A 14,642-nucleotide genomic window follows, 5' to 3' on the forward strand; every position below is an offset into this window, starting at 1 on the left:
CAGGAAACATACGGGAGAGTGAAATTGGGTCAGGAAACATACGGGAGAGTGAGTCTCGTTTACCGTTTTTTTGATCCAGGACGGTACATCAAATGGAAGACAAAAGCGGGAGAAAAATAGTGCCCATCTTGCTTGTTGTGGCCTGAGGTGTTTTTTGCCGTTTTCAGGTACTCCAGGTTTTTATGGTCTCTGAAGATGAGAATAGGGTGGGATGCTCCCTCCAATAAGTAGCACCATTCTTCCAGGGCTGCCTTGATGGCTAGCAGCTCTGTCTCCCACATCATAGTTCCTTTCAGAGATTTAATTTCCTGGAGAAAAATGCAACAGGGTGCAGAAGGGATTTAATTCCCTGTCTTTGTGATAAGATGGCTCCTACAGCATTCTCCGAAGCATCCACTTTGAGGACAAAGGCTAGAGCAGGGTCTGGATGCTTCAGGATAGGTGTGGAGGTGAACAAGGTCTTTAATTGCTCAAAGGCTGCTTGGGTCTTGGGAGTCCACTTGAAGGGAATATGCTGCCTGGTGAGCTGCATTACTGGTGCGATGATCCCAGAGAAGGTTTTTATAAAATTTCCTGTAGAAATTTGCAAAAACCTATGAAGCGCTGCACTGCTTTCCTGTCTCCTGGAATGGGCCATTCTAAGACAGAGGACACCTTTTGGGGGTTCATAGAGATTCCCTTGGGGGTGATTACAAGTCCATGGAACTGGATAGAATGTGTCTCAAATTCACATTTCTCGGCCTTTGCGTAAAGGAGATGTTGGCGTAATCTATCCAGAGTCTTCTTTACGTGATCCCAATGTCTATTTACCTGGATGACATCCTAGTTTTCTCCAGTTCAATGATTAAGAATAGATCCAGATAGTCTGGAAATACATCATGTACTAGGTGTTGGAAGGTTGCTGGGGCATTACAGAGACCAAAAGGCATTACCAAATATTCAAAATGCCCAAATCGGGTTCGAAAGGCCATCTTCCATTCGTCACCTTCACGAATTCTCACTAGATTGTAAGCGCCCCTCAGATCCAATTTTGAGAAGAAACATGCTCCTCCCAGCCTTTGGAATAACTCGGGAATTAGAGAAAGTGGATAACGATTTTTAAACGTTCTCTTGTTTAGGACACGGTAGTCCACACAAGGTCTAAGAGTGTGATCCTTCTTCTCAACAAAGAAGATGCCAGCTCCTTCTGGTGATGTAGAAGGCTGAATAAACCCTTTTCCTAGACTCTCATCAATATAACCCCAGAGGACCTCTAATTTGACTTCGGATAGGGGGTAAATTTGAAAGGAATTTCGGCGCCGGGCAGGAGCTCAAATTGGACAGTCATAGGAACGATGAGGAGGAAGAGTATTGGCACTCTTTTTATTGAATACGTCCAGATACTCATGGTACACCACAGGAACGAGTTTCATGGTCTCGGGATCAGAGTGAATGCTGAGAGGGGTTGCTGCACTTGTTTCTTTGGAGATACAGTGATTCAGACAGTATTCCAAAGGAAAGAGGATCTCTCCAGACAACCAATTGATGGTTGGGTGCTCTTAGCCAGGGCAGGCCGAGAATAACTGGAAAAATCGAGGAGGTAATAATATCCAGACATAGAAATTCCTGGTGTCCTGAGGGAGAGTAGCATAACTTTGGCATAGTTTCTTGTGTCACCGGGCCGCAACTAATAACGGACCCATCTGCAAGATGAACTGCAAGTTTTTGTGACTTGATACGGAGCGAAATCTTCTGAGTAGCGAAGTTGGCATCCATAAAACAACTACAAGCACCCGAGTCTATAATGGCCGGGACTGTGATTGTCCTTTCGGCCATTTGTAGTTGAAGATGGAAGGAGGGATGCGTTTGGTTTGTACCTTGGGGGTGCATCATATAGAACCAGTTGGGAGAGGGCTTATGAGGTCTTATTGGGCATGTTGCCACATAATGACCTGCACCACCACAGTAGAGGCAGAGGTTAAACTTCTGTCATTGAATGCATTCAGCCGCAGACAACTGTGGTCTCCAAAAGCTTCTCCTAGATGGGCTAGTGGGCAACTCTGATGGAACAGCATTCATAGAAGGCATGGAGGTCCCTATTTCTGAACCTGTCAGAATTCCCCCATTAGTTTTCTCATCCTATCTTTCCCAAATCCGACGGTCAATGTGGATTGTCAGGTCTATCAGGTTCTCCAACCTGGTTGGTACCCCCCTCGGGCAAGCTTATCCTTCAGGGTGTCAGACCAACGACGGAATCAGTAACAGTAAGCTACAACAAGGCCAAAGGCCTGTGGAAGAATATAAGCATAGATTTCAGTGGTTTGACGCAGGAAAGGATCAGCATAGATTTGTGCCGTTGCTGTGAAAAAAAGTCCGCTGAAGTTAGAGCCGGATCCTGTTGCTCACGAAGGTGGTATGCCCAGGATTGAGGTTCATTCCTAAGAAATGTGATGATAAATCCTACCTTGGTATTTGGTGATGAAAACGTCCTTGGAAGAAGGGAAAAATATAACTTACAGGAGTTACGAAAAGTTCTCAACTGCCTGCGGTCTCCTGTAAAAAAAACCTCAGGCATAGGCACCCAGGGTTCCGGTAGGGCAGAAGTTTCAAAGATCATATTGAGCTCCATTTTAGTGGTTGCATCTGCAGTGAGATCCGCATCTGTGCGGCCATTAGAGTCAGTTAGTTTACTCTCCAGATGCTCAAAGTTTCTCTGCAAAATCTTGCACCAAGTTAAACAAGGCAGATACTGATTGGCAAATGTCCCCCAATAAAGAGGCCTCCCTTTCAGACTCCATCATTGTCTGACTGGTACTATCACATACCTGATGGGAGACTGAAATGACGAAGCTGGCCTCACTTGCGTCACTAGTCCTGACCCCTCTGGAGTTGGAACAGAGGGAGTCTAAGACCCAGGGGAACAAAAGCACCAGTAGTTATTGTTTGCAGCTCTTACAGATGACCTTGGAAGGCTGATGATCCTCCGATTTTGGCACAGTAATAGTAGGCAGAGCAGGTTTTGTAGATTGCCAGGCATGCACCAGAGCAAGGCAGGACAAGAGAAAAGGAGCAGTGTCATGGAATAGCCAGGGTCATCAGCAGTCGGGCAGCACGGTACAGAATCAGAAGGAAAAGCCAAGGTCAGGAGCAGAGCCGAAGTCAGGAATCCGTATCAATCAGGAGCGCAATCAGAGTCAGGTGAGGAACAAGCCGGGCCAGCAACAAAGGAATCACACACGAACAAGCAGGACAAGGGGGAGCTGAAGACCAGTCAGCACTTAACATGAGCAGAGACACTCCTTAAATAGGCCACCTGGCGCCAATCATGTGCGATCCCCTATTTCTGCGCACAACCGGCAATTCTTCTGTGGGAATTCCTATGCGCATGCGCATTTCCGATCGCGATTCTTCTTGCCAGAAATCCCTTACATCTCAGACTGAGATCCAGAAGTGTGTGTTCAAAGCCGAAGACAAGGAGCTGGGAGCCGATGTGATGTTCTGTGAAGTGTTTACAGTCTGAGCAACCATTGGCTTCTTATATAAAAGAAGAAATACTTTCTATGAGATTCTCATAATCTCCTCCTATGTCTGAATCCAAAGTTTCTTCTTTCCAGCTTTCATTCAGATATTTGAAGACTTCCGTTGTTTGACCTCTTTTGGTAAAATCAATTGCCAAAAGATCACAAAACATCTTCTGTATCCCAGTGGGAACCTTTCTCCATGCTTCGGGAGGATCATCTGTCTGGAAAGTGTTTTGCCATTCAACAAACTGTTTGTAGCCTTCATCATCAAGGTTGGCCACTTGCCATGGAAACTCTCCTGTGAGGAGGCAGTAGATGGATACACCAAACGCCCACACATCAAGACTGCCATCTACAACCAGTGTATCGGAAATGGTCATCTCACGCAATTCTGGGGCCATGTAGTGTTTGCTGCCACACCTGGCTCGAAGTACTGTCCCTTTGACCTTAGCAAGGCCAAAGTCTGTGACCTTGACACAATGGCAGTCCTGGTCAAACACCAAGACATTTTCTGGCTTCAGGTCCATGTGGACGAGACCTTTTTCTGCTATGAACGCGAGAGCACTGGCAATCTGCACAGCACACCTCTTTACTGAAGCTTCTGGAATTCCCACCTAGAAAAAAAAAATACAATAGATGTTAAATACAGTAGTGTATATTATAAGGAGAAATAAATAATCAATAGAAGTCTATGTATGGTCATAACATGTTTTTTTTTGTTTTAGGGTAGGAGTGGATTCTATTGTTGGATGTGTCCCTCCCTAGGAAGATTCACTTTCTCTAAATGTCTTGGTGACCACTGTCATTAAACACAAATTCTGAATTTCCCATCATTTTGTCTTAACTCTTATTTATTCAAGCCTAAAAAAATGGGCATACCTGCACCTTAATGCACTTACATTTGGAAAAATCATGGAGAACAGATCACCAGCAGGGGCCAGTTCTTGGGCAAAGATGAAGTAGTCGATGGTGGAGAAGAATAAGCCACAAGATCCGATGATATTGTGATGAGCAGAAAGAAAGTAAGAAATGCTGAATTCATGGAGAAAAGACTGCTGACTGGTCCGGTCTTTATCCATCACCTTCATTGCCATACTTTTACCTGTGGAAAAAAATGAAAACTTGGATCAACAACTGGAAATTTACAACTGATCATTTCTGTATGTTTTACTTAAAAAAATTGGAGATTTTAAAAACAACCAGTATTGCTCTTTATTGTTTAGATCAAATGGTACAAGTAACTCAGAAAAAGCTGAAATATGGAGAAATAACACGAAAGAGCATACAGGGTCAAAATCATGAAAGCCAAATGCAAGGAATACAGAACCGGTACTGGGTCTCTGTTCATTGTCCTGTATCCCCAGGAGAGTCAATTAAGGTAAGTGTGGAAGAGCTAGCTGTAAATGACTGTTGATTAGGTTACACACCTCAGCCCAGAACTGCACTATCCTGGGGCAGGACCAAAGTGGGAAAGTACCCACCAATGTGCTGCATCTAGTGCAGTCTGGAGATCTCTGTGGATAGATTCTGTGCAACCTCTGAGGGGTGTAATACACCCTATGAAAGAACTTGGAACACGGTTTTAAGTTGGTCATCTCCTTGAGTGACACATTGATTCAAAACTAACTCTGGGAATATTGGAGGGCTGATATCCCAACTTTGGATAGGGGCTCCTGGCAAGAGTTGGTCTATTTTATAGGAGATCACCCCAAGTAAAAGTAGAATAGAGTGTGGAAAGCAGCTTAGAGAGAGAATCCTATGACAGGAGATCTGTTAGTAACCAATATGGGTGGTACAGGAAACTGGGATCCAGTAGCATAACTCAGCTGGCAGTAGTGAAAGTACAACCTGTGGGGGAAACAGACCAAACAGAGAGCTTCTAGAAGGACAAGAGTACTCTGGAGAGCATCATATCTCTAAGGGTTTTGACCCCATACCAGGCCCAGACAGATGTATCTGGGATGAGCCTGAAGTGTGACAATGAGGAATTTCCCCAGAAAGGATGGTATGGAGACAATTGATTGGGTTGAAAAAATTGCACTCTAGCTGAATTCCACACACCAAGCATGGTCTTGGTGGGGAGAGCGAGGGAGGAATAAGTCTGAAAACCCCTATACTCTAAATTAGCCAGTTCCATAAAGGAGCCCAGCAGGGCAGCAGCATTCTCCTTGGATCTCAGAAACCAACATTGGACAGTAACTAAAATGGCTGCCCCGTAGTAGACCTTAAAGTTGGGGAGTGCCATGTTACCAAACTCCACCAGAAGGTGAAGTATGGATTTCACCCACCAAAATCTTCAAAGTTTATTTGGATCTGCTCCTCCCAGACTGAGAATGTATTAGGCTAAACTTCAACCTTGCCAACAGTCAGCTGTGTGGGCTCATCTCCTGTACGGAAATAGTTTATTCCGATTTCACTGCACACTGCTGCAGCAAGTGAGATAGAGCCGGCCTCACTTCCAGACTAGAGGATATCCAGCATCATATCCTTCCCAGCCCGACTGTTCCTAATCCCCTTCCTTTCATTCAGTGGACTGAATGAACGTCACGTATTCATTATTTATTCATTATCTAGGGAAGGGGTCTCCAAACTATGCCCCTCCAGGTGTTGAGGAACTGCAAGTCCCATGAGGCCTTGCAAGACTGACAGCCACAAGCAAGACTCCCATGATGGGACTTTTAGTACTTCAGCAGCTGGGGGGACATAGTTTGGAGACCCCTGATCTAGGGTGAACTGCATGCTAATACAGCCTGTCTAGGAATATCCACTTATCCAGAAAAATACTGTATTTACCATCAAAGCATTTTTGTTTATATTTGTATAATTCCTCGCACAAATCAACCCACTGCTTAGTTCCCTAAATATCTGAAACCTTTTATAATTAGAGATGTAAAAAATTCTGGCATTGGGCCATATTTGCTCACTACAAATATCTGCTATTCTTCATTTAGCATGTTGCTCAGGGATTCTACTTTACCGTTTCTTTACAATGACAATTAGTGATCTCTTGGAAAAAGTTTGTACTTGTAGATCAAATTTACATGCATATATATATATTTGTAGAGGATATTTAAATAATGTTTAGATAGTTCACTGACCTGTTTTCTTGTCCTTCACCAAGTATATATTTCCATAGCCACCATTTCCAAGTTCCTTCTCAATGTCAAAGTGGTCCAGGAAGTCCACCTGTTGTAGTCCTTCAGAGTAAAAGGATACCATTTTATCCAAAAGACGTCCAACATCTTGGTCAACGGAGGCCATAGTGTCCTGGAGAACAACACCAGAAAACTGTTACATTAAGAGAAAACAAACCTTAAAGGCAGACTTCAGAAAGGTGTCAAATACAAATACTGTTCCCCTCAGTTACATGCCTAATATGAAATGCTCAATAGACTTCCACATCTACATGTATATGATTCAGGAATAAGTTTGGACACCATATACTGTATAGAGCTTGAACACAAAAAGATTCATTTATTGAGTTCAGTTAAAGGACCTTGATACAGTACAAAAACAATGGAAAAGCCAAGACATACATACAGAAGTGCCAGGACATATCTAATAATTTCCAGTTCATTCATGTGTGGGGGCCCTCTCAGTAACTGGGGGCCAAAATACAAATTTTTATCCTGAAGTGTCCTTGAGGAAAGGAATGCAATTAAACATTGGCCAGCATTTATGGAAAGGTGTATCTGGTGCCAGAACCATCTTGGTGACCCTATATTTCTGGCAGATACTGCCATGAAAAGACTAAAACATAAGAATGAACTACAAGATATGTTCTGATTTCTTGTTGCCAACCAGTTATGTTGAATTTCCAGTCTTGTTGCATAAAGTTAAGAGGATGAACATAGAGCTCAGCCAGGTAAGAAGTGTGAGTTTAATCAGAACTATCATGTAAAATATGGAAAATGGTTGCCTCACCTTTAGAACCCAGTACAAGGCAGCAGAGGCCAAGCTAAAGGCCATCAGAAGAGATATTAGTAACACTTCCATAAAGCATTCCCCCCAAAACTGTGAGGTCCCAGAATAACCCACAATAACCATGAGTGTTGTCACATGTCTTTGCAGGCTTCTTAAAAACATTTTCAAGGCATTTTGTTTTTTGTACAGATTGGAATATACTTGTAATAGGAGCTTTAGGTAAAATTATACATTACCTGGCCACACAAAACACGTTTCCCTTTGTATTGCATCACACAAATGACTGCATCAACTTATTACATATCCTGTATTATGAACAACGTTTTCATCAGACTGATCGTGGCAAGCCTCCAATGGCTATCCTGTCCTCCTGTTATAAATTCTATTACATATGATCCTGTCCTGACCCCCCACTCATTGCCCCTTTGGTCAGTTTGTCATATTTAGTTTTTAAAAGATTACATACATGCCATGACACTCTGCAGGACTATTATCAGAATGTTCATTAAATAATAAACATCCATTGATTAGTTAGATGAAAGTGACCTTACCTTTGTGGAGGAGGATTCAGCTGTGATATCAGATTAGTCCCTTCGAGTATTGAGTTCCACTGAAGATCAACTCCAGACGTCACCAAAATCTTCAACTGGGCTGTAATAGATGCGTATACCAAATTCTCTGGAAGTAGAGTGACTGATCAGAGGGAGAGGCCCGCTTTATACATGGGAGATGGGCGGGGAAGGCAGAGAATGAAGGCTCTCCATTGGCTGTCTTCTAATGTAAATGTTGTGTAAATCACCCCGAATTGTTCTTCCCAATTTGCATCTAAACAGGTTTCCTAGAGAATAGGTGATAGGAATAAACATGCTGAAACCCTTTTTAAATTTTAAACTCAGTAAAGTTTTACTTTCTGCCATAGTAACTAAACTTTCTTGTATTACAAAATAGAAGATTTACTTTTTTTTACCTGATTGTAGAATAATACAAGAGGGAACATTAACCAGATAATGCATTGGGAAACATCTCATTGTAACATCCGCTGTAGATTCTTTTGGTTTTTATACATTGTACACAAATGGATTTAGTTTAAAAGACTTTATTGAAAATAAAAAATTAATAAGCATAAGAATAATCAGCATAAAAATTGTTAGCAGGAGAATTTAAATGACTTGTCAGGATAGGAATATTGGAGCTGCCATGCCTGGGCTTATTTCTAGAGAGTCATCTACAAACATTCTGATCATTTCTTTGGTGGGTCATTGACCTAGAACAAGTCATGTTTATATCAAGCAATGGAAAAAATCATACGGACATCTAACTTTTTTTTAACTGCAGAAAACTTAGTTCCAATACGAAAAGAAAAGGTCTAGCTCAGCCATTCACATCTGGGATTCCATGGATTGCCAAGGTTTCCAAAAGGTTCTTTTACCAAACAGTCATTTCTTCTTTTTTTCCCCATAGAGTGTTTGAGGAAAACAAACCGAATACATCATGGCAAAAGTCAGATCAATATTTTGGACAAATCAGATAGTTTATGGGTCAACAGATATCTGAGCTGACAGTGTAGTAAATCACTCTAATTGAGTAATGCAAGTATTAGAAATTACATACATTTGTACAACCCGTATACATTATCACAAAAATGATACATCATAAATTCAGGTGAAAGAATCAAGCCATGTGGCACAGCAGAAAACCAGCGATGCCTATGGATAATTGCCCATTAATGGCAAGGAACGTTACAATCATAAGTGTGAAAAATCAAATAGTAAAAGAATACAAATTGCTCAGTATGACAACCCAAACAGTCATTTCTACCCAAACTGCAAATGACAATTATCTTTATAGCTATCTGTAAGGTAGATTCTTTTCACTGACCATCACACTAATGTACGCAGAGCTGTAGACAAAGTAATTATTAGCAGACGTTGTCCGAGATCTGATAGCTATTTCAGGGATTCCTCCATTTTGAAGAGTTTGAGACAGGATGGCTTAGACAATCAGTTTCTATTTTTTTTTAAAATGTACATTTATATATAGGAGAAAACACACAGTATATGGGATCAGTTTAAAATGGAACTAAACATAAGGGAGCACGGGGCTCTATATAGAATGTCGCACTTCATATCAGTACATCATTTTTCACATTCTAGCAGACTGATCTCACACAATGTCCATGCTCCACCTAGTTGCTCCATTGCCACCTTCTCCCCATCTTCTGGGTCCAGAGTCTTCCACTTTATTTGGCAGTCAGGTTTGATGTAACTTTGTTCCGGCACTTACTCATGTTATACAGAGATCGCATGCTGAGTTGCTCTGTATGGCAGTCAGTGTAAAATTAGGAAAATATATCTAATAGGAAAATAAATAGCTTTTATGGCAGAACAGCCATATGCTGTCTTGTCTGCCTTTAAAAACTTCCAAGAGCTAGCAATTACTTAAAATAAAAGTCTTTAGCTATAATTTATGTAGAAAAATGCCTATATTTAGAAGAAGGGAGTCCCAATTACTTATTTATAGAGAATACGATGCCATCTTATCACTTTTTGTTTTACTTCACCTCATCTCAATAAGGTTCCTCCAGTCTGAATAGACTGTATAAATGCAATCCACTTGCTATGTAGGTTTCCTTTATGACACCTGCTGTTCATCAGAGAGGCCTACTACATTATTATTATTATTCTACAGTATTTATAAAGCGCCAATAGTTCGCTCAGCGCTGTACATTACAAAGGGGGACAGAACATGTGACAGAACAATACCAATACAATGCAAAACATGAGGGGATCGAGGGCCCTGCTCTTTCGAGCTTACAATCTAGGAGATCTACATGGAGATGGCTGCTAAAAAAAGAACCCGAAAATATGTAATGTAGTGAAAATTATAAACCAGCAACCAATTTGACATTTAAACATTTGGATACATGTAACAACACAGCTGAGGTTGTGTTATTCACTAAAATACACTTTAGGTTTTGCTGGAAACTTTGACAATGGCTATCTGGCTACACCCAGGACAGAACTGATCATCTCAATGGTGAGGAGCATGTGAATTGATATGTTAAAGAGATAGAATACCTGGCTGAGGTGTGACCACTGATACTGTTCCATCACAATGATCATGTTTATGGAAGCCAACCACCATTGTTGGGACTAGTGGTGTCCAACTGTGGACCTCAGGGAATGTCAGATTTGCATGATTATCTCAGTATAGGAAGGAACAAAACTACTTACACACAATGATCTCTACAGTCCATATTATATCCAGAGCAATTGAATATATATTGAGATCTAAAAATAAGGCCATAATCATAAGAAAATTAGTATCGGACTGTTCTGAATTAACACCCATTACTTAAGTCCATAATTCTGATCTGATCATGTTGCACCAGCTTCATGAACATCCTTCCATGGTGATTTTAGTTTGGTACAGGTGACTCATTTAATGTCTTTGGATCAGCTTTCTGAAAATATACTTTATTAGGGTGAGCACAGATTTAAAAAAAATCACGTTTCCCAGGGAGTACTTTTAAGAAATAGGAATTTCAGGATAAGGATTACTTTGAATGCAGAGTACTATGAACCACTGATGAAAATGGCTATAGATGTACTGAGGCCTACTCATGAGACCCCTCACTTTGCCACATTTACCAGTTTGGATGGTTATAACCTTCAGCCATTCTCTATGATTCTAGCCACATCTTCCTTTCTTCATCCATTGTCATATGCCTAAACTGGTCATCTCAATGGTGATGGGCTTGTGAATTGATATGCTAAATAGGAGGTAGAATAACTGGCTGAGGTGTGTCTGCCTTATTGGCTCTCTTGTTTTCATTACAATGACCATGTTTATGGAAGCCAACCTCCATTGTTGAGACTAGTGGTGTCCAACTGTGGACCTCGGGGAATGACCGATTTGCATGATTATCTCAGTATAGGAAGGAACACAATGACTTAAACACAATGATCTCTACAGTCCATATTTTTGGATCTCAATATATAGAAAATCAAAAAATATGGGTTTTAATTCAGAACAGTCCAATAGTCCATAATACTGATCTGATCATGTTGTACCAGCTTCATAAACATCCTTCCATGGTGATTTGCAGAACAGTGGCTAAATGGTTAGCATTTCCACCTGGCAGTACTAGGGTCATTGGTTCGAATCCCAGCCACGGCACCACCTGGCTGGACTTTACAGTTCTCCCTGTGTGAGTTTCCTCCAGATACTCTGGTTTCCTCACACACTCCAGAGACATGTTGGTAGGTTAATTGGATCCGGTCTAAACAAACTGGCTCTAGTATGTGTATGTAAGTTAGGGACTTCAGATTGTACGCCCCTTGAGGGTTGAGGACTCATGCGAATGTACAATATATATGTAAGGTGCTGCATAAATTGATGGCACTAAAGAAGTATCTGTAATAAACAATAATGGTGATTTTAGTTTGATACAGCTGACTCAGTAAAGGCCTTTGGATCAGCTTTCCTGGCTTTCTGAAATTATACTTTATTAGGGTGAGCACAAATGTAAAAACAATCACAGGTTTCCTGAGGAGTACTTTTCAGACATACAAATTTCAATCTGAGCATCACTTTGAATGCAGGGTATTATGAAAATTGCTATAGATGTACTGAGACCTAATAATGAGACCCTTCACTTTGACACATTGAACAATTTGGATGGTTATAACCTTCATCCATTATCTCAGATTCTAGCCACATCTTCCTTTCTTCATCCATTGTCATATGCCTGAAGATACCTCTGCCATGTCTTCTGCTGATTACCACTGTGGGTGTCTGGCCCTTCCAGTCTCCAATGCCGATCTTCTTACCATAGCACCTCAACACCAAATCTTTTTCCTGGAAACTGCATCCATTTCTGAAGACCATGATGGGCTGAAACCTTGGCTGTGGTTACACATCTCCATATTGATTGACCATATTCCATATCATTAGTATATGATATCCAAGCAGTTTTCCTTTAACATGGTCCAATTAAAAAAATATTATATGGACAAATATCAGGACTGATGCATACTTGGGCTGAAGGGAGAACTTCTTGTGACATGTACAAACAAAATGGTTACACAACCAATTCTTAAACCTCGTGTTACTTTTACTGTTCTCATCGTTACCAATAGCTAATTGACATAGAAGAGCCTCAATATGTTACACAAAGCATTGCTGGAAAATTGACCAAACACAAAATGCTGTAGAGGGGAGTTCAATATTTTGTAAAACTGAAAAATCAAAAATGTCTTCCATACTCCCCATATCCCCCTCCTTTTTTATTTCACAAAGAACCCAAACAGCAACTTAAAGAGCACATTGGAAGAATAAGGGAAGAAAAGAGATAAAAGAGGTCAAAACTATAAGGGCTCATGTACACTGCAGCTGATAACTCACGTTTAGGAGCTGTTCACTAGGTGTCCATGTACACATCTTTACAGGCATGTGAGTTTACAGTTGTTTTTGTGAACACAGAAAACTTGCGTTCAGCAGTCGATTTTATCAGCGTTTGAAACACAAAACGCTTGTAAATGCGGCAAATCGCGTTTATAAGCATTTCAATTTTTTTTTTAACTCTTCCAGTTCCCGATGCTGTCCAGAGTCTTTGTTCATCATGAACAATGCATTAAATGCATTTTCCCTGTACTCAAATGGACCCGGTACACCATACTTTGATGTTTCACATGAAATCAAATGTCGGACACTGCTGCAATAATTTCTGCACATAAATGACCTGCAACACATCCAAACACCACTCAAAAAAAAAAAAAAAATTATTACACTACACAATGCATCCGGAAGATGTTTTTGGGATGTAAACTGTCCTTTTAAATTAAAAAAAAAAAATAGGGAACAAAACTCTGAACACAGGATGTTCCTACCAAGCTTGTCACACCCTATATTGACCCACCCTGTTCAATTTTTTTTCACTTAGAGAAAAAACTAATCTTGACCCCCAAGTCAGCTTGACCAACCCACACCCCAAACCCTTCATGATCTCAAAGCCCCCCATCCAGTTGGCCTTGGAGTATGACTCAACCCAACAGTCAAAACACCCTTGGAAACAAAATACAATTAGAAAAATCACACCTCCAAATATTGATGACCTCAAGGCAGCCCAGCCAGTTGGCATTGGAGAATGACTCATCCCAACAGACAATAATGTACCTCTAACACCCTTGGAAACAAAAGACATTTTAATTAGTAAATCACACCTCCAAATATTGATGACCTCAAAGCCCCCTGCCCAGTTGGTGTTGGAGTATGACTCATCCAAACAGACAATGATGTACCTCTAAACCCCTTGAAAACAAGAGACATTTTAATTAGTAAATTACACCTCTAAATATTGATGACCTCAAAGCCCCCCCCCCCCCCCATGGCCTAGATGATGGCCTTTTTGCTTCAAGCAACCTGTGGGGGGGGCCTTACCTGTCACTTCCCACCCAGCCACCCCTTATATGAACCCAACATTGGAAGCAAAGGTCATACCAGCATACTGCCTCATCTTTGAGGCATCACCATGTCTAAAGACATTTATCAAGCTCAGCTAGTTGCAGCAGTGCAATCTCATGCACAGCTTTGGTACAAATCCCATCCTCTTTATGCTGACTGAATTTAGAAAAGAATCGTTTAGGATGAAATTGGACAATCGCTTTTTGAAAACTGGGATATTCTGAGTGGAGACCAGAAAAAAAATAGAAGTAAATATTTTTGTATAACTTTCATTGTTATGTACACAGTTTGGATATGACATGTACTGATAACTTTTCCAAACATTTTTTTGCACAGTTACCTCCTTGCAAACCCAGTGGAAATCCTTAAGGGGCTGAGTTCAAAGAGATTACCGCAAGGATGTAGAGGCCCAAAAGGGAGTGGAGCCCCAGCTTTACACAAGGCCCATCCATTATCAGCAGAACTCGCTTTTTTAAGAGATTATTTTGCCTCCAGAGAGTAAGTTATTAAGATATTTTATTTTTACACGTAAAATTTGTTAAAATATATTTAAAATGTTTATTGCCATTTATTTTTAAAAATGTTTCTTACACTGACAATTTCATTTAAATGTATGATTTTTTTCCCATTGTGGAGGCTGTGCTTTGCAATTCAAATAGTTTTCATGTTTATGTAAACATGATCTTTATGTTTGTTTTATTTTTTCCTCAAATATTTTTTAGTAAAAATATTGTGATTGTTATAAATTGGTAT

This window comes from Staurois parvus, unplaced genomic scaffold (genome assembly GCF_062004578.1).
Source record: "Staurois parvus isolate SC_StPar_1 unplaced genomic scaffold, SC_StPar_1.0 ptg000046l, whole genome shotgun sequence".
Lineage (NCBI taxonomy): Eukaryota > Metazoa > Chordata > Amphibia > Anura > Ranidae > Staurois > Staurois parvus.